Source organism: Macrobrachium nipponense, chromosome 6, assembly GCF_015104395.2.
Source record: "Macrobrachium nipponense isolate FS-2020 chromosome 6, ASM1510439v2, whole genome shotgun sequence".
Classification (NCBI taxonomy): Eukaryota; Metazoa; Arthropoda; class Malacostraca; order Decapoda; family Palaemonidae; genus Macrobrachium; species Macrobrachium nipponense.
In genome coordinates, this window is record NC_061108.1 from 99656120 (window position 1) to 99681618 (window position 25499).

General features: G+C 38.8%; 1 long non-coding RNA gene across 1 annotated transcript in view; it reads right to left on the reverse strand.

Moving 5' to 3' along the window:
• LOC135216697 (uncharacterized) overlaps positions 1 to 25207 on the reverse strand; it is a 73382-nt gene extending 48175 nt beyond the window's left edge. The window contains exon 1 of the long non-coding RNA XR_010314890.1: positions 25086 to 25207. This is a non-coding gene — a long non-coding RNA (uncharacterized LOC135216697). The remainder of the gene's footprint in view (positions 1 to 25085) is intronic.
• Positions 25208 to 25499: the final 292 nt, after the last annotated feature.

A 25499-nucleotide genomic window follows, 5' to 3' on the forward strand; every position in this document is an offset into this window, starting at 1 on the left:
GAAGGCCCATATTACTGAAGGGAGGATGTTGCATAAAACTCTGGACTTTAGCTTAAATGAACTATATTTATATTTAAATTACATGCAGGTCCAGGAATTAATGGAAGGTGGTTGATTGTAGGTCCACCAGAAACACATTGCTGGGAAATGACCCAGATACACAATAAATTTGCGCAAAGCGGGTTATTTAAATGCAAGTGTCGTATCCAAGGATTCCCAAATTCCTCTCACAACCAGGTAGGATATTTGTCTGCAGAGATTGCATTCTAGCATCAGTACTAAGTCGATGGACACATAGGAAAATGTTACACCTTACTTGCTCTTAGTATTTCATGTCAAAGCTCACTCACAGGGGGCACAGAATGACAGGGAGCTTATACTGAAAGGAATACTATGTTGCTGGATTAACTAGGGGATGTTTAATACCATTACTAGCATCACAAGAGGAATTAATCACAGCATTGAACCAAAATTGGGGAGTGAGAAGCCGAGCCAAAAATGGGGGGGAAGTCACCTTTGAAGAATAAAACGAAGTACAGAAAAAAAAAAAAAAATTCACTGACTGCACTAGAAATTACCCTCATAGTACCTGGAAATCCGTGGTCTTGTTGTCTTCTCATTTGCTGATCGATTTGTGCACTATGGATGGTAAAAGAAAAGACGAGAATTGCTGAGATCTTTCGGTCTACACGACCCTTTACTTGCGGCACAACTGATCATAACAGAGCAAAAACATAGTACAAGTAGGCTTAGTATCCAAACTGACATTACAGGACTAGCATAAGGTCCAATTCACTCTAAACAAACGAAAAAATGCCCATGGGCAAGAATTTAAAGCAGCCATCCACACGTGGTCAGCAGATGATTTAGTCAGAAAACAATACATTTTGAAAAACAAGGAGGCATATACGACTAAGTAAAATCCCAAAAATTAGATTCAGGATTTAGGCACGGTGCCTTGTTGTTATGGACCGAGAGAGAGGTCCACTCCAAGTTCGTTATAATAATAAACAAAAAGAATTCAACACCAACAGTTGAAACTGGGGATACGAATATAGAAAGAAACACTAACACAACAAAGGTTTATTTACAAGCTTACTAACAAAGATAAATGCAGAATGGTATCTCCTATTTACATAAAAAAGGCAAAATCTTACAATGAGTGAACTGGGGAAACGGTGGGGTAATGAAAGTACTTGCCGGCCAGTTTTGCGACTCAAAGCAATGGTTTCACAAAAGGAGAACTGCAAATGCAGACGACTTCTTGACTCCGTATTGCAGAAAATAATGTCTATTCTTGATACTCGATGGGCAGGAACTTCTCAAAACCTCTCGCAGAACATTTCTTCTCTGAAGTCTTGCTCAACGTCGAAATAACTCGGTCGTCCACTCCTGACGACAACTTGACCAGAATTTGACCAAACTCTCTCGAGCGACTTTTCCTCTCTGATCCTTCTTCCTTCTTCTCTTATCTCTTCTCTGATGATCTCTGCTGCTGATCATTCACTGATAATCTGATCTGTGGCTCTTACTGATGATCTCTTCTGTGACTAGCTGATGATCTCTCTCACTCTCTGGTCTCTCTTACTTCGTCAGTCGTATTTGTACGGTGACCTGGGGGCGGGGCCTACGGCGAACGTCACAGACTCCCAAGACGACGGGAACAATTTGGAAGAATCTAAACAAAGTATTGCATCAGAAATCGCGGCGTTTCTCACGACACTTCAGCGCCTGTTGCGTTCCCCAACACGCCCAATGATTCCAGAACCATCATGAGAACAGGCACCTCCAACACATGCGCGAATGCCTCCTTGCTGCAGAACTTCTCGAAGATGCGTTTTCCTTTCCTTTTAACTCGTAATTCTTTGCTATGAAGCAATTACCATGACACTTGTCAAGGCAATTATATTAGAAAAAAAACAATACATTTTGTATTAACCCTTAAATGCCGAATGGACGTATTAAACGTCGAGTCCAAATGTCCCCCGTATGCCGAATGGACGTACCATATGTCGACTCAAAAAAGTTTTTTTAAAAATTCGCGGAAAAATACTTATAGGCCTACCAGCCAAAAACTTTTGAATCACGCGCCTTGGGGGATGCTGGGAGTTCACGGATCAAGGCGTTGTTTTGTTTACAATCGTTACGCAGGCGCGCAAGCGCGAATTTCTTTCTTATCGCACTAAAAAGTATCAGTGACACATCTCAAAAATTATTTCGTCACTGACATAATTTTTGCACCGTTTTAAATTATCCGTTACATGAAGTATTATATATGAAAATGTGCGCAATTTCATTTAAAATACAACAAAAAAATACTCATGATTGTAGCTTTTATCAGTTTTGAAATATTTCCATATAAATAACGATAAGTGCCAAAATTTCAACCTTCGGTCAACTTTGACTCTACCGAAATGGTCGAAAAACCCAATTGTAAGCAAAAACGCTTATATTGTAGTAATATTCAACTATTTACCTTAATTTTGCAACAAATTGAAAGTCTCTAGCACAATATTTCGATTTATGGTGAATTTATGAAAGAACTTTTTCCTTACGTCCGCGCGGTAACTCTTCCGAAAAAAATCATACATGCGATTGTGGTAATGTTTGCACCATTTTAAAAATAGCCGTTACATAAAGTTTTATATATGGAAATGTGCGCAATTTCATGCACAATACAACTAAAAACAACCCATGGTTGTAGCTTTTATCAGTTTTGAAATATTTTCATATAAAAAAGGATGTGACAAATTTTCAACCTTGGTCAACTTTGACTCTATCGAAATGGTCGAAAAACGCAATTGTAAGCTAAAACTCTTATATTTTAGTAATATTCAATCATTTACCTTCACTTTGTAACAAATTGGAAGTCTCTAGCACAATATTTCGATTTATGGTGAATTTATGAAAAAAATAACATTTTCCTTACGTCCGCGCGGTAACTCTTCCGAAAAAATCATACGTGTGATTGTGGTAATGTTTGCACCATTTTAAATTAGCCGTTACATAAAGTTTTATATGTGAAAATGTGCGCAATTTCATGCACAATACAACGAAAAATAATTGAAGGTTGTAGCTTTTCTCATTTTCGAAATATTTGCATATAAATTACGATAAATAGAAAAAAAACCATGTTCGGTCAACTTTGACTCTACCGAAATGGTCGAAAAATGCAATTGTAAGCTAAAACTCTTATATTTTAGTAATATTCAATCATTTTTGCTTCATTTTGCAACAAATTGGAAGTCTCTAGCACAATATTTCGATTTATGGTAAATTTATGAAAAAAACTTTCCTTCCCTCCGTGCGCGGATTCTCCGCCATAAATCTCCGAATTGCGCACATAGCATTCTCGGAAAATTTGCTCCGTTTCATATTAAGCATTTCATAGAGTTTTATATATGAAAATGTGTGCAATTTTATGTAGAATAAAAGGAAAAATATTTGAAGGTTGTAGCTTTTCTAATTTCCGAAATAATTGCATATAAAAAAAAAATTATAAAACATTTCGACATTTGGTCAACTTTATCTCGTCCGAAATGGTCGAAAACTGCAATTGTAAGCTAAAACTGTTACAGTATCGTAATATTCCATCATTTAACTTCATCTTGAAACAAATTCGAAGTCTCTATAACAATATTTAGATTTATGGTGAATTTAAAAAAAATATATTTTTTTACCTCCGTGCGTTACGAATTCATGCATCATTTTGTGATAATATTTTCTCTGTGTTGCTTTTATCGTTTTACAATGTGTTATATACCAAAAAGATTGCAATTTAGTTTACATTACAACGAAAAAAAAGTAACTTGTTACCTTTAACCGTTTTGCGCACAGCGCGATTTGAATACAATTATATATGAAATTTCGTTTTTGCGCTATCATATATCGCATTATTTATATATGATAATGATAATTTTCATCATTTCTGATGGTTGCATACTAAACTTCAGGCAATGACAAAAAAAGGAGCCAAAATTGAACTTTTAATCTTCAAAACTAAGCGCGCTGTGATTTTTGGAAAAAAAAAAATTTCCGCTTTTGCGCTCACTCCAAACCGGCCCCGGCATTCAGGAGAGGTTTTGATTTTTACCGCTTCAGCATTTAAGGGTTAATAACATGAACTTTACAAAAATGTTCCAACGATGAGAGAGAAACGAAAATAGGATATAAATATAGCGAGCATGAGAGAGAGAGAGAGAGAGAGAGAGAGAGAGAGAGAGAGAGAGAGAGAGAGAGAGAATAACTATAAACATGTGGGACTAATTAATTAGTAGTTTCATAGTGATATTAAAGTTTTTTATTACTTGGTCCAACGGAATTTTTGTGAGTTTTTTGTAAGTTGTTTCATCTTCTAATTAAGTATGCATGCGTGCTATGTAATCAATTTTGTCCAGAACTTCTAAACTACTGGATTTATCGGCCTTGTAATGTGTAAGCTAGTATCATTCTTCAATTCTTTTAAACTCTTTCTGTAGCGAGAGGGGAAATTATTTTCATGATAAGCATACATATAGCACTATATGTCATGCCTTTGATTATGTTTAAATCATTTTGTGGTAGGTCACGCATGCATACTTTATTAGAAGATTAAACAACTTACAAAAAACAAAAAAAAATCCGTTGGACCAAGTAATAAATAACTTTAATATCACTATGAAACAAATTCTTAAAAGATAAAAAAGAACTGTTGTGTAAATTAACTGCAAAGTGTCCTTCATTATCTAATTTATATGGCCTCGTTAAAACCCATAAGGAAAACAAACCTATGCGGCCAATTACTAATACTGTAGGATCAATTGCTTATAAACTATCTAAATATATTACATTGTCATCCCCACTACTTGGAACTGTATCTAATTCACACATCCGGAATTCTCTTGATCTTGTGGAAAAATTAAATAACTTTGTGATATCTTCGTCAGTTTTGATGTATGTTCCTTGTTTACAAAAGTCCCTATTGACTCTGTGCTAGAATATTTAAGTAATGAACTTGTATTACGTGAATTATCCATGTCCGTTAGTCACATAATTTCATTGATTAAGTTGTGTATTTGTGATTGCAGATATATTTTTAATGGAGATTATTACCAATAAATATTTGGTATGGCCATGGGTAACCCCTTATCACCTCTCCTTTCAAACTTTTATATGGAATTCTTTGAAAGACAACACCTCCCGAATATCACACTTGTCCCCTTAAAATGGTTCAGATATGTAGATGACATCTTAGCAGTCTTACCTGTTGGTATCAATGTAAATGATTTATTGTCTAAATTGATTAATTTAGTGCCATCCATAAAATTCACGGTTGAAATTGAAAAAAATAATGTCATCCCTTTCCTAGATGTATTATTACATAGAGAATCTTTCCAATGTAAATTCAGTATTTATAGGAGACCCACAAATTTAACATATGTACATTTTATTCTGGCCACCATCTTAATATTAAAATTTCAATTTTTTCTTCCATGTTCTTAGGTGCTTTGCGGATTACGAGTCCACAATATCTTAACCAAGAAATAGAATACATAAAAAAGATAGGAAATTATCTCTGCTACCCACCTCATATAATTGATATATGTTATCAAAAAGCTCACAAAAAGTTTTATAGTGTTGCAAGTAATGAAAAAGAAACCCTTAAAAATGTACTTAGCTTGCCTTACTTTCGTGGATTTGAAACCATAAAATCAATATTTAAATCGTTTAATGTTAATGTTGTGTTCTCTTATAATACCAATCAAGATATGCTAATTAAGAATAGTCCCGTAACAAATAACATCATTTACAAAATTCCTTGTAAGGATTGCCTGTCTTTTTACGTCGGTCGGTCAAGTAAAAATTTATGTGTACGTATTAAGCAGCCTATGTATTCAGTTAGAACAGCCCAGACTTCAAATGCACTATTTATCCATCTGAGCGATAAATCTCATTGTATAAATTGGAGCGAGAGCTCTGTAATTGCTAGGCCTAATAATTATGTTCCAAGAAATTTACTGGAATCAGCAATTATACAAATCATTAATAAAAACAACCTAAATCTTAGTCTGGGATTATACCATTTGAACCCATATATTTGTAAAATATTTATGAAGGACCTTAAAATAAAAAAATTAACTACCAATTAATTAGTCCTACATGTTTATAGTTATTATATATTTCTCTCTATCTCATGCTCGCTATATTTATATCCTATTTTCGTTTCTCACTCATTGTTGGAACATTTTTGTAAATTTCATGTTACTAATGCAAAATGCATTGTTTTTTTCGAATAAAATTGCCTTGACGAGGCACCGTGCCTAAATCCTGAATCTAATTTTCGGGATTTTACCAAGTCGTATATGCCTCCTTGTTTTTCAAAATGTATTGTTTTCTGACTACATCATCTGCTGATCACGTGTGGGTGGCTGCTTTAAAATCTCTAATCTTGCCCACGGGCGTTTTTTTTCGTTTCTTTAGAGTTCATGAATTGGACCTTATGCTAATCCTGGAATGTCAGTTTGGATTTACTTGTACTATGTTTTTGCTCTGTTATGATCAGTTGTGCCTCAAGTAAAGGGTCGTGTAGACCGAAAGATCTCAGCAATTCTCGTCTTTTCATTTTCCTCCGTGGCATCACTTTATATATATGTGTGTGCGTGTGTGTGTATGTGTGTGATTATATGAAAGTGGCTGTCGTGCGAGTAGGATGTATTTGAGAAGTGCTCTGTGTAAAGTGCAAGCCTAGCAAATAAAATATTGTAGAATTTAGAACAAGAACGGGAAAGCTTAGAATAACATATAAACTTTATCAAGAAATTATCAGAAAAGCATATAAAGATGAAACAATAGAAAACACTGGGGGAAGAGTCAACTCAAATTGAGAGCAAGTCGGCAACTTGTGGCCATTGCTCTGAAGAAGTTGCTGAAGGAACTTGCTGTGAAATGTAAGTAGATGGTTCCACTACGGATGTTCGGGAACTGAGAGTAACAATTGCAAGGGGCCTGAACAAACATGAAACTCATTGAAGATGAACTTGAAGAAATAAAAACAAACACAGAGGTATTAGCAGAGCTGATTAAGGATTCGGCTCGAAGAACTACCAGCGTCATGACCAACATAGATGAAATTCAATGCAAAATAAAAGTAGTAAATGTTAAGGTGGACAAAGATTACAATGTCATTAATATTAAAAAGAAATGGCCATGGATAGAAACTCTCATTTCTGAAGACGACGACTTGAAAATTGTAAAAGAAGTGGGAGTGAAAGATGACAAATATAAGAACTGTATCATCAAAGGCGCACCACGAATACAAAAAGGCTGTCCATACTAAAGGTGATAAGTTGTATACTCTGTATAGCCACTGCAGTGTACATGACTGTTTTATGGCCTATAAATGTTATAAATGTCAGGAATTTGGTCATAGTGCAACAAATTGTGGAAATGACCAATTTGCCCTGAATGCAGCAAAAATCATACATCATATGAATGTACTAGCACCACCTTAACCTGTAATAATTGTGAAAAGAGAGGCTACAATGATACTGATCATCAAACATATGATGGTAATAAGTGCAAAGTATATAAAGAACAAGTATCAAGGGCGAAAAATAATAATCTATGCAGTCAGTGGGAAATAAAAACCAACCCTATTAAAAATCTTCTAAATGATCACAATCTAGATATATGCATGCTAACGTTGACTTGGCTAAGCAATAATGTAAGTGGCTATTCTAAAATAAACGAAATGACGTCAGGGTCATACAACTTTTACCATGTACCGAGAGAAAACAAAAAAGGTAGTGAAGTGGGAATCTTTATCAAAAAAGTATACGTAGGAATTATAATCAACCAAAATGTATTGAATACATTCAAATATATCATCAATAAAATTACACATAACAAAAATACAATGATTTGTGGTGACTTCATCCTGCACTTATAAGCTAATGAAGACAATTATGTAAAAGAATTTATAATTACTTGAAAGCCACGACATTGTAAATGTTGTGAAGAAACTGACATCATTATTGGTTACTATACCAACGACCTAGTGATACAAAGTTAAGTATATCTTAAGCCCCGTCCACGCGGCCGAACTTTGCTCGATGTGACGTCAGAAACGGGAAAAATCAGAACCTTATCCGCTGTTTCTCCGCTTCTGACGTCACATCGAAAAAAGTCTGTCGGGCAAAGTTCGACCGTGTGGACGGGGCTTTAGTTTTACCAGACCACTGAGCAGATTAACAGCTCTCCTAGAGCTAGCCCGAAGGATTAGATATTTTTTACGAGGCTAGGAACCAATTGGTCACCTAAGCAAAGGGACCTACAGCTTATTGTGGGATCCGAACCACATTACATCGAGAAATGAATTTCTATCACCAGAAATAAATTCCTCTGATTCCGCGTTGGCCGAGCCGAGAATCGAACTTCGGACTACCGGATTTGTAGCCGAGCGCGAACATCACTCGTCCAACGAGGAACTTCCTAGTGATACAAAACAAAAAAATGAAATTGCGAGTGACATACAAGTTGAGCCTAAATGCCTATATCCCCAACACAAAAACTAGTTCCATTTAGAATTAATATATGAAAGGCTATGCAACGAAAAAATTAACACTTACAGAAAAAAAAAAACTTTAAAGCTGAAAATTTATTGTTGAGAGCACAAAGAAAATAAGAGAAACAAGCCAGGAGTACAAATGTATTTTGACGAATACCTTGATTAGACATGGTAAGCTGTTTTACACACTACAACAAAAGTATATTTGCATCAAACTACAATGATAAATGTCCAGAAGTGAAAACGCAAATAATAGTTAAAGAAAAGGCCAAATGGTTCAACAGTGAATTATAATAATAATAATAATATCCTTTATTTCAGCTCAGAGACATATACATGGAATATACAAAATACAGACAGTAACATACACAATCTAGATACATGAGACATGATAAAAAATAATGAATAATCGGCACTTATCCACAAAATAGCAGAGGCAGCATAAAATATAGTATACATAATACTGGTAATAACAGTAATAATATTGGTGAGAAAAAAATGCATTGAGTTATAACCCGCTAGTGCACAGATTATATAACTTGAATTTCAACCAAAGACCTTAGGTGATTACAGTCATAGATATAAAAGCCTAGATGCCGCATCGGCCGGCCGGACATACGTCAACAAGTCCGCCATCTTGGCGCGGTAATTCAAACAATGCAGCAGGCTGCAGTATATGACCTTTTTCCGCCACTATTCGCTTAATGTTGCACTGATTTTCTTGTCTGATGGCTCGTTACAAAGCTTACATAATTCCCTACAAGGATCTAATAAAATAAAGTTGTTCCTTATTGTTTGAAAGTTAACTTGCAATGACTTTGTTTTAGCAGGTAGGGGGAAGGAGGGGGCTAGTTGTACACAAATGTTAATATTTACCCATAACTATTGCTGTAAACAATAATTTGAAATGCTGTGATAAGACAGATGACTAAAGTAGGCCTACAGCTATGGATCTGTGCAACTTAAGTAAAATCTTTGTCTCTCGAAGTGCTCTGTTAAAAAATCCCCCAATATAATTTTTGGCACAGGCCTACAAGTTTAAGTCATAAAACTGTAGGGTTGAGCCTAAAATAAACTACAGTAGGCCCTAGAATAACTAGGATTTCTGTGTTATCTAGCCTTTGCATCTCTGCCTGCTCCTTTGAGCCTGGGTGGGGTGGGGGTTCTTCCATTTTTTTGGAACGGGATGCTCCTCAGTGAATTCTGACCTCTAGACCTGGCTTTGGAAAATTTAGCGGGTATCAAGAGACCTCGTCTAGTGGCAAAAGTGACCTATCTCTAGACCTAATTTTATATGGTGAAATAATTATATAGAACTTAAATTTTTCACAAAACTACCTTTAATTTGCTCAGACTAAGATATATCATTATGGCAAGCATTAACAGTTCAATATAGCTCATCTCTAGACCTGTGTTGTCAAGGACCCAAATTATATCATACCTTATTTGGGATAAGGGCCTTGGCCATCTCTATACTTCTATAGACCAAAATTGCCAAAATGAGCCAATCCTGACGAGCAACCCTGTATACCCGGTCATAGTAACCGTCCCCCCCCCCCTCCCCCACCGAGCCTTTCAGCCTAGACCACAATCATAAGGCCAGTCTAATTTTTTTTCAGCTAACTGTTCATTGGTTTGGTCACACATGTATAAATTTAAAGCTGTGGTGGCCTTATGGGTCATTAAGCCTATACTTTGAAGTAACAACTCTCAAAATGTATTGCACAATGATTTATTTTCATGATATTTGTTCTTACATTGAATGTATATTAACATTTATTGTACATCTGTGCATTTATTTATAAATATTCCCAGCAATTTAAACAAGTTTTTTTTTCATTGCTGTTTCCAACAGTTTAATGATACTACATTGTAATGATAATCTATATGCATTGATATGAAATCAGCAGGCTATATCAAAACATCAACAAAAACTCATTATGTGCCTTGCTTGGCCATTTAGTTCTTATTACAAGGACCAGATTAACACTAATATTACATAGCTATAATGCAGTGAAAGAAATCTAGAAACATCAAATTAGTGTCCAACATTTTACCCTATTGACCTAATGGCCCTTAAACAATATTGTTTTAACCATTTTTTTTCGTAGGCTGTCTTATCACAGCATTTCAAATTATTGTTTACAGCAATAGTTATAGGTAAATATTAACATTTGTGTACAACTAGCCCCCTTCCCCCTACCTGCTAAAACAAAGTCATTGTAAGTTAACTTTCAAACAATAAGGAAAAACTATTTTATTAGATCCTTGTAGGGAATTATGTAAGCTTTGTAACGAGCCATCAGACAAGAAAATCCGTGCAATATTAAGCGAATAGTGGCGAAAAAACGTCATATACTGCAGCCTGCTGCATTGTTTGAATTACCGCCCCAAGATGGCGGGCCTGATGACGTGCGCCAGCCTATTCAGCTAGCGCCCGATGCGGCATCTAGGCTTTTATATCTATGGTTACAGTAGTCACGTCCAGACGGCTAAATACGAAAACTGAATGTAAAAAAAACTTTAACTTGATAGTAATCAGTAATAATGAAAAATTAAAATATCAGCAATAAATATAATAATGACAAAATCTGCAGATGACATCTTGCCAATAAAGAGATTAAGTCCTTTAGGGGACAAAGGCCTCATTTTCCCATCTTTCCCACAATTTAGATTTTAGATCTTGCTTCACTCCTTAGGATGCTTTGTATGAGCGAGTTGCTACTGTTTCTCACTCGGGTTACCAGACTGGACATTGTTCGCCTAACAATGATTTTTAAATTGTCCAGGCGGTTTTCTATGAACATGTGAGGGCGGAGTGGTAGCAGGGAGTGTTTGTGAGGCGTCTCAGAATGTCATTGTGCACAACAGGATGCGTCTCATGGCCTCTCGGGTATAGTTCGTCCAGAGGGAACACCCATAGATACTGTAGCTGTACGAGCGGAAGAGCAGCAGTTTCACGTCTCGGTGACAGGAGGCAAACCTCCTTGCAATCATGTAGCCAGTTGCACATAATTTACGACGCCTCTGTTCAATGTCTGCCGTATCTTTTAGGTCGTCGGTGATAATGTGACCCAAATACGGAAATTCGTGCACAAATTCCAGCCAATGGTTTTCGAGGAAAATTTGTGGTTCTGCAATATGCTTAAGCGATCTCGGGAGCAGCGACATGCACTGGGTCTTTGTTTCGTTGTAGATTATATCAAATTCCTCTGCATATTGGCGGCAAGTGTCGATGAGTCGTTGGAGACCTTGCACTGGTGGGGAAATCAGAACCATATCGTCGGCGTAACAGAGGTTGTTTATAGTTGTTTCATTGACAGTGCATCCGATTGGGAGTGAGTTCAGTTTGACATTCAAGGCATCAGTGTACGTATTAAACAGGTATGGAGAGAGAATGCCCCCTTGCCGAAGCCCGTTTAGGGAGCCGAAGGTGTACGATAATACGTTACCCCATTTGACACAGAATTGCTGTGTGGAGAACCAGCAATGTAAAATGCCAATTAGATATAGGGGTGTGCCCCTTTTATGCAGCTTAAGGAAGAGCTTCAGGTAGTTTACACTGTCAAATGCTTTTCTCACATCTACAAAACAAAGGAAAACAGGAGAGGCTGATGATAGGTAGTAGTCTAGCAATTCTTTCAGTATGTAGATGCAGGTGTCGGTTGAATGGTTTGCTTTAAACCTGAACTGATTGTCAGTGGTGTGTAGAAAGGGGAGAAGCCTCACTAGAAGAACCGACTCAAGTATCTTCGATGCGATCGTTGATTGCAATTGGCCGGTAGTTGCCAGGGTCAGCTGCATCCTTTGGCTTGTTTTTGATTAATAGTATCAAGTGAACTAAGAGCAGGGAGTCTGGAAGAAACCGGTGAATTATGCACGCACTGAATAGGGCAGCTAGCAAAATGTAAATTATCGGATGGCAGAATTTGAAAGCCTCTGTAGGAAGACCATCACAGCCGGGTGATTTATTATTAGGTAGGCTGTTCATGGCATCGGTGATGTTACCTGGCGTAATACGGTCTGCAAAATGAAATTGAATGTTGATTATTTATGCAATTCAGGATATTGTTGAAGTGATCGCCCCACATACTTGCGATAGCTTCGTCTCCGACTGCTTCCCCTACTCTCTGTGATAGCTTTTTAGTTTTGGGATTTAAGGACTGGATATCTTTCCAAAGACGAGGGTAATCACCAGATTCTAAGTTTCTAGACATTGCATCGGCTCTTAGTTGTTTTTCATTTAACGTGCAGTTCTTAAGAGCAAATTTAAACTGCACTCTCGCCTGTCTCATTAGTAATGCAGTGTGCCCTTCCCTCGAGCTACCATTTTGCCTCCACAGTAAAAACATTTCTCGTGAGTATGTATACAGATCTTTAACCAAGTCATTCCATCCAGGTATATTACGAGAATAACCTTGACGAAATCTATAGGCAGTCCTGTCCAAAGCAAGCATAGCGGAGATTATGTTCGAATAGAATTCATTCAGATCCCTCCTGTGGTGGTCATTCCTACAATTTGTGTTAGTACAAAGTAAGGCGTCTGCCGGTTGAACTATTGATCGCAACCTGTTTTCCGTGGCCGCCCTAAAGTATCTGGTTTTCTGTTGGTTTTTAAAATCCCAGTTTACCACTGGTGGTCGGTCAGTTAGGGAGTTCACAGTAGGGAGGGATGGGGTACTGAATGACACTGTAATGGGATGTGATCGTAGCCCGTTGCAAGATCATAGCAAATATTGCAGGTCATAATAGAATCATGAAGTTGTGGAGATGTGATGCAGTGGTCCAGCCAGGAGGTTGTAATAGCGTCCTCTCTATTATGTACATATGAATAGGAGGGAGGGAGGGAGGAGCATTACATCGCTAATTTGGAGAGCATGATTTTGACAGAAGCGAGTAAGTTCATTATAAAATTGTTTTGTGGGGTGAGAATTAAGGTCCCCGATTATACAAATATGATCAGCTGGAGAATCATGAATAATACTGTGTAACTCCCCTAGGATCATGCAGTAATGATCAAAATTATTGTTATTTTCCCATGGCATATAAACATTAATTATTAGGATTTTAGAGTTCCCTACTGTCACTTGAAGCCCCAACAATCTGTCACTCCTGTAGGTCCTCACCTTTATCATATTGTCTAACGATTTGTGCCACAGGAAAGAAAGGCCCCCTTTCGGGCGACCGGCTATGATTTGATCTGTAACTTCCATCAATGAAGTCGAGAAGGTTCTGAAGTCTTCATGAATTGAATCGCAGATGGCAAGGTCATGTGGCCAGAGGAGCGTTTCTTGCAGTGCAATGATGCCTTTGAAGTTTTTGCAGAACATGTGTAGGAGAGGAATGTTCCTCTTGAGGCCAAAAATATTCCAAGAGATTATGTTTAATGTATCCATGGCTACTCACGAAGATGGGAGATGAATGCGCTGATCATTTGGGTGGATGGGGGGTTAGCCAGGGGGAGTGGGCAGTCACTCGCTGTGGGCAGTTGGCTAGCACTTGGGGTGGAAATTACCCTGGTTGGAGTGTCAGTAAGTACCCTAGGGGTGGTTGGTCCCGGATTAGGTTATATTTTGAAACTAATATATTAGGACCAAAATTCTCGCCTTTAAGAACGTCGAGGTGTTGAAATAGGCAGATAATCCTGTAAGCCACTTTATGTATACTTCTGCATGGGAGTTCGTGAGAGATGAGTGGGTCAGAGCCAGTGAGAAACTTGACTCTCTCCACTATGGCATCTAGCGTCACCGACGAGTGCAGATTGTGAATTACTATGTGACATCTCTTCTCAGGTGTCGGGCGAGGTGATACACAAATGTTGGGCTCCGGTCCAGTGACTAAATGAGAGGTTCCTCTTCTTTCTGCTTGTTTGCATCTGCCAGCCGCCAGACCCCTCATGGTCACTCTCATCTGCATCCACGGTGGGGGGTTGGGGGGGAGAGATAGGGTGGGGAGGATTATGAGGACTGGTAATAATCACCGGAGATCTATCTTCCACCGAAGGCACTGGGGAGGGAGAAGAGGATGGGAGACCAACAGTCCCCTTAGAACGGTCTATAGGTGATGGGAGCACTTCTGTGTTGCTGGGAGGCGAGGAAAAACTGGATGCCGCATTCATTGGAGTCTGGTGGCTATCTGTGCAATTGTCTATCGATCCCTGCACTCCTTTGATCGCATCCCAGATCCGTGTAAGATTATTTGTTCCCACTGTTTTAAGACTGTCTAGGGATTTCTGTAGTCCTTTGATCACGTCCCAGATTCTTGATAATTTATCATTTGTTTCCTCGATTTTTTCCGAGTTTTTCCAATTATTTCTGAGAGAGATTTTGCTGTTTGGAAGGCATTTTCTGCTGTGTGGTACACCGCAGGTAGGCTCAGGTCAGCAGGCCCCTTTGGAGGCAGATTGTAAGGGTCATCGGCGTAGATTTCCACCGAGCAGGTCCTTAGCCACTTAGTGATATATGATATTTTCTTGCAAGAGGACAAGTTCTTCACGGATCGCTCCTTGAGAATGTTCTCTGGTATCAGATCTTTGCATTTCGTATATGTTATTGTTAGTATGGTGCTTTTACGTTGCATGGAACCAGTGGTTATTCAGCAACGGGACCAACGGCTTTACGTGACTTCCGAACAACGTCGAGAGTGAACTTCTATCACCAGAAATAAACATCTCTAACTCCTCAACGGAATGGCCGAGAATCGAACCCGCGACCACCGAGGTGGGACGCTAATACCATACCAACCACGCCGCTGAGGCGCCACCATTTCGTATATGTATATGCAACGTTGATTTCCTCATCGGAGAAGGCATCACTGACAGATTGTGTAGTGGACTCGACGTCGGAATGGTACGATTGGTATTGTATAAAGTAAAGACAATTGTTCGTGAGTACGGAACTTGCATGTGGGGCACAGGCACTGGTAGGTGCCAGGGTCACTTGCGCAATGGTTGGAGGTTGGTCGGATGACATTTTTGTGGTAAGGGATGGGTCAAGCACTAACACATACACTGCATTCTTTTACCCATTTCCCAGGACCAATAGGCCTCGAGTAGCTGTGATTTGAAAGATTTCTAAGGCGCTGATGGAGCAGAAAGAATATTAGAATATCTGCAATTACACAACACTCTCCGGTTTACACGCCGGGTATTACGTGGAGACACTATTAAGACATTGCTTACAATAAGAGGTATAATCTCCAAGGGCGAAAAACCCGTCTTTTTTGTGAAGAAACGCGAGAGAGACCTCTGTGAAGCTAGGAAAAAGAAAAGAAAATTGGATGATCTATGACAAAGATCGAACGAATAAAGAAGTAATTAAAGATCGAACGAATAAAGAAGTAATGAAAATTGGTCACTGTATAAAACAGCCAGAAATCAGTACAACGACTTGATTATAAAAGCCAAAAAAATATATTACAATAAAATGTTTAGTGAAGAGAAAAATCCTTAAAAAAAATTCGCGATAATTTAGGCCTCAAAAAAGAAAAAGATCTACCTGATGTAACCAATGACCACAAGAGCCTGGCTGATAACTTTGTGAACTAAACTTTGAAAAAAAAATGAAAGAATCTGTCATAGTTTAGAAAAGGAGACCCCTTCTGATTCCCAAGTGATCATAATGAGAAACAGCAAATTTTGTAAGTTTGAACTGAACATGAGTGACTTTGGAGAAAAAAAAAAAAAAAAAAAAAAATGTAAAAATAATCAGTTTCCCATAAGTGACTTAAAAGATGCAAAAACTTCAATTAGTTGCAGGAGCTATATTTTGATATTGTCCGAATGAGTTTAGCAAAGGCATCCTTCCCAAACAGTGAAAAGTCTGCTTGTATAAAGCCGGCTTACATAGGAAAAGGTAATAAAGAAAATCTTACCTTTTATATGCCAATACCAAACCTATCGTACTTACAAAAACTTAGAGAAACGGTAATTCACGAACAAACATGGAAACACTTGAAACAACTCAACTTTATACCTGATGATCAGTCAGCATACAGAAAAGATCACTCAACATTATGCGCAGTTACAAATTATATAAAAAATATGGTATGTAGAAAATGTGGCTGGCTTCCTGGTTATGCTCGCTTTAAGTGCAGCATTTGACACAGTTGACCCCTATTTGTTGCTTGAAGACCTGAGAGCAGTAGGTATTGAAGATGGTGTACTCAAAAAGTTAAGTATAAACTATATGTTGATGATATTCAGTTCTATTTTGCTCTCGAAACGGTAGAAGGTGCCATTAGTAAAATTGATGCAATAATGAAAGATATCAAAAATATGGATGTCAGTGAAGACCACTAAAACTCAATGAAGACAAAACTGAGTGTATCCTATTTGGATCTGATAGTGAACTACGAAAATATGAACACTTCAAAAGAATAACTATTGGCTCGTCATCCATTAACATTGTGGCAGCAGTGAGGAACTTAGGAGTATATATCGATAATAAATTGTCGATGATAAACCATATAATGCAAATAGTAAAAACCTGTAACTATTAGAAATATTGCATTTATTAGAAATATTTAAACGAAGATACTCTAAAAAACTGCAATTTGTAACCAAATACATTCGAGGCTTGACTACTGCAACATTATATACTACTGTCTCCCTAACTACCTACTTAAAGGCACTAGAAATGGTAGTAATTAAAACATTAGGGTGCAGGCAGACAGTGTCGCACGCAGATTGGAATGTGCAACAACACAGTTGCGAGTATCATGAAAAAGCTTAAAACCATTGAAACGAAACAAAGCATACGCAAGCATAATATTGTCAAATCACATCAGCAAGAATGCAGGTGCGCAAGTTGACCTGGTTGGTCGGAAGTCATAAGTTCATGACGTCAGAAAAATGCAGTTGTGTGCACAATAGTCCGTGCATCAAACAGGGAAAGTTCATGGAAGGTTCCAGAACATTGCATGCGTAGGTCTGTACGTCCATCAGGGCGCATGGATGAGCAACATAATCCCTAGTGTCAGAAGCAAATGGGGAATTACAGGCGAGACATTTGTAGTGATCTATGAGCAAGAATAGCCAAAGGGGGCATTGGTAGACCCATCGAAAAAGATGGATTCGGTTTGTTTGTTTGTATATGGTGTTTTTATATTGCATGGAACCAGTGGTTATTCAGCAACGGAATCAATGGCTTTACGTGACTTCCGAACCATGTCGAGAATGAATTTCTCTGACCCCTCAATGGAATGCCCAAGAATTGAACTCACGGCCACCAAAGTGGCAGGATAAGACCAAACCGACCACGCCACTGAGGTGCTTTGTCACCATAGAAAATGAATTCTCTAATTGACAATTGTTTTTGGGAAAATATTGAGGAGTTTTAACAATGAGAATAGAGGCATCGTGTTTTTTGGTCAAGATGATTATTAGAGGAATAATTGCGTTTCATAGTTATGGCATTTTCACATTCATTTTCCTTGATTTTCATGTTGGTTCTTTTGGGGAAATAAAGACACTATTTTTGTCTTAGGTTGCTTTTAGCCTAGAATTTAATAACTTAATTTAGATGCAGATTTGCCAGTCCAGGAACTGCCAAGGTAGGTGGACTTAAATTTAGTGATTTCTCTCCTTTTGATTAAAACAAGAGTCAATTAGACCCTGTGGCATATACTATGGTCTCCCTAACTACCTACAAGGAAAACTGCAAGGAATACAAAACAGAATTGCCAGATTAATAAAAGGATTAAGTTACCATGACACAATAACCCTAGCACTAATTGAGCTACATTGGCTCCCTGTAAAAGCAAGACTAGAATGCAAAATACTTTTTACGTCTTTATAGCACTTGTGAGGACTGGAATCAGACAAAGAGAAAGCTCTAACTAACTTTATTGATCAGAGACGGCTGTATATGAGGTAGCAGTGCAGACAGAAACGTAGTGTCCGTCACGCACACATACAAAAAGGGACGGAGCCCCCGCTGCGATTGCATTTCTTCGCAGCTGAAATTATGCATATATCTTCGCGCAGAGAGTACATTTTTACATGATAAATATATCCGCAGATAGGCCATGAAATACTCTACATTCAAGTATATGGTATAAAAAGTATGTACAGAGGAAGGACGGACAATTGGCGAAATGCCGTCCTTACAAACAATCCCCTGCAAGACAATGATTAAGTAATAATCGTTGGCTGATGGTCAGCAGAATCTTGTGGGGGGCTGGAGGAGTCCGCGGGTTCGAGATTCCATCCATCGGGGGACGTCTTCCGGGTCCTCATTGTCCGGTGAGTCGGAAAGCAGGATGCTGCCCCTGGTGGTGGGCCTGGGGGGTTTGACTGCTTTCCTTGGGCGGCCTCGACGACGTCTGGAGGCGCTGTCGAATTCCAGCGAGGCTGTGTTCCGAGGCGGTGTCCGGCAAGGGCCTTCTGCGGGGTTGTCTTCATCAGGAATGACAGCAGGGTTCAGCCTATTTATCTAGACTCAGTCCTCGCAACCACCAATCGAGATGAGGAAAACCTCCTCTCGACGGATGACGCGGTGCGGTCCTTGGTAGCGTGTCATTAGGGATGGGCAGGTGGCATCGTTCCGTATGAAGATGTGCTTGCAGGAGTCCAGGGCCTATGGTTGGATCTGCTTCCTCCTGTCGGTGTAGGTCTCTTGGCAAGGAACGGATTTCTGGGCGGCTGCCCGGAGTCTTGCCAGTGGGATGTTGGGGTTGTCGCTGTCGGCAGGGAAGAATTCACTTGGCACTGTCAGGGTCTCGCCGTAAACCTTTTCTGCTGGCGACAGGTCGCCGTTGGCTCTTGTGGCGGTGCAGAGGCTGAGGAGGACCCACAGTAGCTGTACCTTCCAGTCGGGGCCTGTGCAGCACGCCATAAGGGATGCCTTGAGGGAGTGGTGGGTCCTTTCCACCATGCCGTTGGCTGCAGGGTTGTAGGCCATGGTCGTGCTTGGTCCCCCATTAGACGTGCCAGGAAGGTCCAGAGTTCTGAGGTGAAGGTGGTTCACTGGTCTGTCATGATGTCGTCTGGCACTTTGAAGCAGCTGATCTAGCTGGATAGAAGGGCTTCGGCGCAGGCGTCTGCAGTGGCTTCTGACATCGGCATGGCTTCTGGCCACCTGGTGGACCAGTCGATCAACGTCAGGAGGTATCTGGCACCACAGATATAAAAGCCTAGATGCCGCATCGGCCGGATGGACATACGTCATCAGGTCTGCCATCTTGGCGCAGTAATCGTAAACAGGTGGTTTCAGACATGGTTTTTTTCTAAAATGCCTCAATATTGTGCTGCATTTGGCTGTAACAACATACGAAATTTACGTAGCCAAGAGCAGGGCATCACATTTCATAAGTAAGTTTATTGTAGTATGTACACAATCTCATTTTTTGTCGGGAACAGCAGCAACAGCCCTATCTCTGCAATGTAACTGAATGTTGCAAAAGTAGTTATGGTTTATCCCGGGTTATCTTTCCTGTTCTGATAGAAAACTAGGGTTGTCATACATCATTTTAATCGCCAGAATGTAGTCTGTCCATCTGCTAGGGTCTCTGTTTCTTTATATTTGTTGTAGCAGTAATACAAGCAATTATACAGAGCGGTTTTAGAATATTTTCTGCTCAGCTCTATCTGTCTATCATGTTAAAGTTTAAGTTCCACACTTTCAAGGTCAGTGCAACTAAAGTTCTGCTGATCTATGTGATTTTTGTACATGTATTGTTACTAATCTATTTATCTAAATATGTATTGTAGATTTCCAAATGAAAAGGAGCTTCAGAGGAGATGGGTAGTTGCACTGCGGAGAGAAGGGTTCCATGCTAGCAGCCATTCAGTTCTCTGTAGCAGTCACTTTACAGAGCAGGACTTTGACCGCACGGGCCAGATTGTCCGCCTCAGGTCAGGGGTGGTGCCCTCAATATTTGACTTCCCGTTGTCCTGGCAGGGTTGCGAGGTTCTCCTTCTCTGGAAGGCTGCGCTGATCACTGCCTCCTCAGGTTCCTCCTGCTGCAGGCTGTTGGCCGACGGTGGGATGGAGATTTTTGCAGCCTGGGTGGCGGTGAACAGCTCCACCAGGCTCTCCATGTCCAGGTCTTCTGCGTCGGGGATCTAGCTGCAGACCTGGGGCACGAGTTGGCGGAGGAAGAGCTGTCTAAAAAGGCTTACCTCCTTCCTGTGTCCTTGGGTGTCTACCTCCGGCAGCAAAACCAGGTCCTGGAGCTTGTGCCAGGCTAGCCTCGGGTCCGTGGGAGGGAGGCCTGGATGAACTGGGTCTTAAGGCCTTCGTAGGGCAGCGATCCAGGCTGGCTGGCCATCCAGGGGCAAGACGGTTGAACACGTCCCCTGGGAAGGCAGCAGCAATGAGGTCCGCCTTGGTTCCTTCCCTGGTGATCCTGTGGAGCCGGAACTGGATCTCTGCGACGTTCTGTCTGGAGAAGGGCGGCAGTTTGGCGGAGTGGGGCTCTGCCAGTGCGGTGATGATGTGCAAGGACGTCGATCAGGGGGACCACCTGGGGAGAGCATGGATCGTGCCGCGGGTCAGGGCGTCAAAAAACCAGAAGGAATGGAGATGGACAGCTCCCAGTTTTCAGCTGAGTTCTCCATGTCTGCCAACTCAATCTTAAGGTCGACAGGTGTCGCAAATAGCGGGCCAAACCGTGAGATAAACACCAAAACACTCGTGTAGAGGACATGCCGTTTTGAGTCCGCTATGGTGTAGTGGTCAACCGCGAACAGGAGTACCAGAGAACCTAGACTGAGCACCGAATGGGTCCGTTAAAGGTTTTCTGGGGCAGGTGGTCTGAGCTGCTACCATCCTAATCCAGGAGCTCACCAGTTGTGAGGACTGGAATCAGACAAAGAGAAAGCTCTGACTTTATTAAACAGACACGGCTGTATATGAGGCTGCAGTGCGGACGGAAACATAGTGTCCATCATGCCTGCACATACAGAAAGGGTAGGAGCCCCCGCTGCGATTGTGTTTCTTCGCAGCTGAAAATATACATATATCTTCGTGCAGAAAGTACATTTTTACATGATATATATCGGCGGATAGGCCGTGAAATGCTCTACATTTTAGCATATGGTATAAAAACTATGTACAGAGGAAGGACGGACATTTGGCAGAATGCCATCCTTTCACATTAAAATGTGGTGAACCAACATATCTGAGAAACTGCTTAAGCTTCTTTAGACCTCAAATGAATATTGTGATCAAACATGCACATGAAGCATATAGGCTATTTGAACCTAGAACAAATTGCACGTCAGGTGAGAGAGTATTTAAACATTGCGCACCAAGATAATACGACAAAATACCGCCCCAAATAAAGATCAAAAGAGGGAAGCAAATTAATAAAAGAACTAAAGACTCTCCCATTCTTAGGAGCTATGATACTGACAAGAAAACACTAAAATACAATTATAAAATATAAGATGCAACTTACTTTGAAAACGTACAAGGGCCAGCCAGAGGGGAATCATCCCTGTGGAGAGCTATGCATTAAAGTAAACAAGTAAATATATATATATATATATATATATATATATATATAATATATTATATAACATATATATTCTATTATCGCCTAACAAAATTCCCCTTCGATTAAGCATATATGAAAATATATTAATTCCGAGGTAGAGTGAATTAGATATTAAAGGACATTTGTAGCTCGATGCTATATATATATAATATATATATATATATAGTAATATATATGAGATATATATATTATATGTAATTAATCTATAGTGTATATCTATAATGTATATCTCTATATGTATATAATCTATATGTTATATATATATATCTAGATATATATATTATATATATATATATATATATATAATTTATATATATCTATCTAGATATCTATATGTGTAATATATATGTATATATATGACATAATATATATATATAGAAATAATATAATAATTATATATATAGATATATCTATATATTATCTATATATCTAATATATATATAGAATATATATATAAATAATATATTATAAATATATATACACACACACACATATATATATATATATATATATATATATATATATATATATATTACAGATATTGATTGCCTTGTCTTCACAGTAGCATTGATTTTATTTAGTTCTAAAAGAGCAGCCATTTTTCCCTTAAATCAGCTAATTTTAGGCGGGAAACACAAACTCAGGCCAGACTAGGCATGTCCAGCGCCAGCCGTTAGTTGCTGGAAGGGGAAATAAAGACTTCTGTAAGCCTTAGGGACGTATCCCAAAAGGAAGTGTGTAGCTAGCCAGGTACTTCTTAGGCTACTCTTAAGAGCTTTTGTCCTGTGACCTTCCCGCTGGCGGTATGCTCTGTTTTCCTAGGATGACCAGGAGAAAGGGGGGATAAGCTGACCCCAACCCCCAAGCTTCGCACCTTCATTCGTTCTCAGTCCTCTCCAGGCCGTGACCTAGGACAGATGTCCCAGCCAGCCTTCAAATAAGGCCTACCAAAGGCACCCCAGACCTCAGACAAAGCCAACGCCAATTTCTACAAAGGTCCACTTACATAAGGCTTCCAGGTACGTCTTGTGATACAGTCATATTGCCAGTTCTTTCCCTCCGAGTCAAGTAACTACTCCACAATTTCAAATTCGTACTCCTAATTCTCAAATGATATCCCTTTGTTCCTTTCTTTGCCTCGTGGCCACAAGCCACCTTTTGTGTTCGTCTCAGACAAACAGAGTTTTCATGGAATATCTCATTTAAACACTTGAGTTCCTTTCCCCAGTGTGTTAGATAAAATTGAATAACTGTAACTTGAGCAAGAAATCTTTATTTTATGCTGTGTCTAATCTGGGAACTCTTCCAGATCTATGCACGAGTCACGTGTCCAAGTCTCCCCACTCGCAAGTGCTGCCTTAACGCAAGATAAATAAGAGTAATTTTGAAAACCAGCATTTACGTTAATCTGATTTTAGCCAGCTCTCCCCTTGTGAGAAATAAGAGTGATCCATGTTCGGCTCAGTTGCTTTGCCTTTCAACTGTCTTGTAAATAAATGTAATGTAGATTAATCAGCTGGTTTTTAATGGCAACCTTCTCTAGAGTAAACATGACCAAATCAATCTTTTTAAGGTAAGTTAGAATCAAGATATTCTGCATTTTTTCCTCTAATATTTTCCATTTACGTATTTGGGTCCTAAAGGCCATGCCCATACGTAAATATATATATATATATATATATATATATATATATATATATATATATATATATATATATATATATATATATATATAGTATATATATATATATATATATATATATATATATGTATATATATGTATATATATGTATTATATATATATATATATATATATATATATATATATATACTATATATATATATATACATATATATATATATATATATATATATATATATATATATATATATATATATAATTACCCATATTGGTTACCATAACAAAATTAGGTATAAAGCTCGGACGAAGTTATCTAATAAAAGCTGGCACTCTGCTGAATGACCAGCCAATAATGAACTGTTTTTCCACCTGTCACAGATTATAAATAATGGAATTGTACAATAGAATTGCGTCTTAATAAATTCTTATTAAAAAGGCAGATCAAATCATTATATACAACAACAATATCATGTTAACAACGGAACAGCTTGGCACAGCTGTGCTGCATGTGCTATCTTTCAGTTTTTTACTTTTCCCATGAAATATCATATACCTCATAAGATTTCCTTTTTAGCGGATTGTCCCAGGAATCCTGTGTTGGCACAAATCTGATTAGCCTAATCTAGCTAAATAATCACCGCTTGGCTTGACGTCTCATCCTCCAAAATATAGTATCTGAAGGACCTTGCCTCAGGAGAAAGGTTTATCATTATATGATAATGGGTGAAAATTGCGGTTAAACTATAGTATATACCTATACTCTGTTTTTTTTCATCTGTCCCCCCGCCTTTGGTGTTTGTGCATGGTAACACAGCGTCCAGGGCTTTAAATAATATCCTATTTCGAATATTAACGGTGTAATTCGCATACAGTAAATTATTAAAGCACTTTTCAGTTGCAAATGTACACCAAGATATCCTTTTATTTACCTAAAACTTACACATGGCGTAACTATTTATGGACCGGGACTCAGTGTTACCATGCGAAAACACCACAGGCGGATGGACAGATAAAAAAAAAAAAAAAAGTATAGTGGCTCGTCGGGAATTTCTTCCTTAACTGCTAAAGGGACTATATTTTCCAAGATGATCATATCTAATTTCACATTGATCCCAGGTTGCGACCTTGCGGGTCAGAATATGTTATATGTTGGTAAACAAAGCTGACCTCTCATGAACGTCATGAATGAATTTGAGGGCTATATGCTTTTCGACACCCACTAGGCCACTACCTAGTTAAAGAAAAGCAAATGGCGAAGTGACAGGCCTGAACACTGAACAGTCAGGATGCAACAGTTTAAACCGACAGTTGGCCTGAAACGTATGTAAACCAGTATAATTTACGTATTTTCAGCTGACGATTTGCAAGCGGTATGAACTGTTTGATTACTGTACTTACTTAGAATCTGGTCAACAGCTTATGAAGCATGGGAGAGAAAGAGATGGCTGTAGAATGCTCACTGGCCACTGCACAGTAGACGAAAACGAAACCAAAAGCGCTGCCGCTGCGTGTCACCGACAGTTGAGCTCATTTAGTAATTTTGCTGCTTTCATCTGCAGACAGTACCACCGACTGAATAGTAGTTTTCTTTCTTTGAAGAAAACTAAAGATTCTCATCTTTTTTTATTGGAGACTGGCTGATTACAAGTAAATTAATGTTCTTTTGTGATATTATTATTTTCTTGATGTGAAGTGTACTAAATAGAACGCTTCCGTGAACTTTATTTTCAAATTAAAATGCTTCAGAAGGAAGGTTCAAATAAAAAATTTCAACTAGTGTTGTTTCTATTGGTAGATGGTCTCTTACCATTG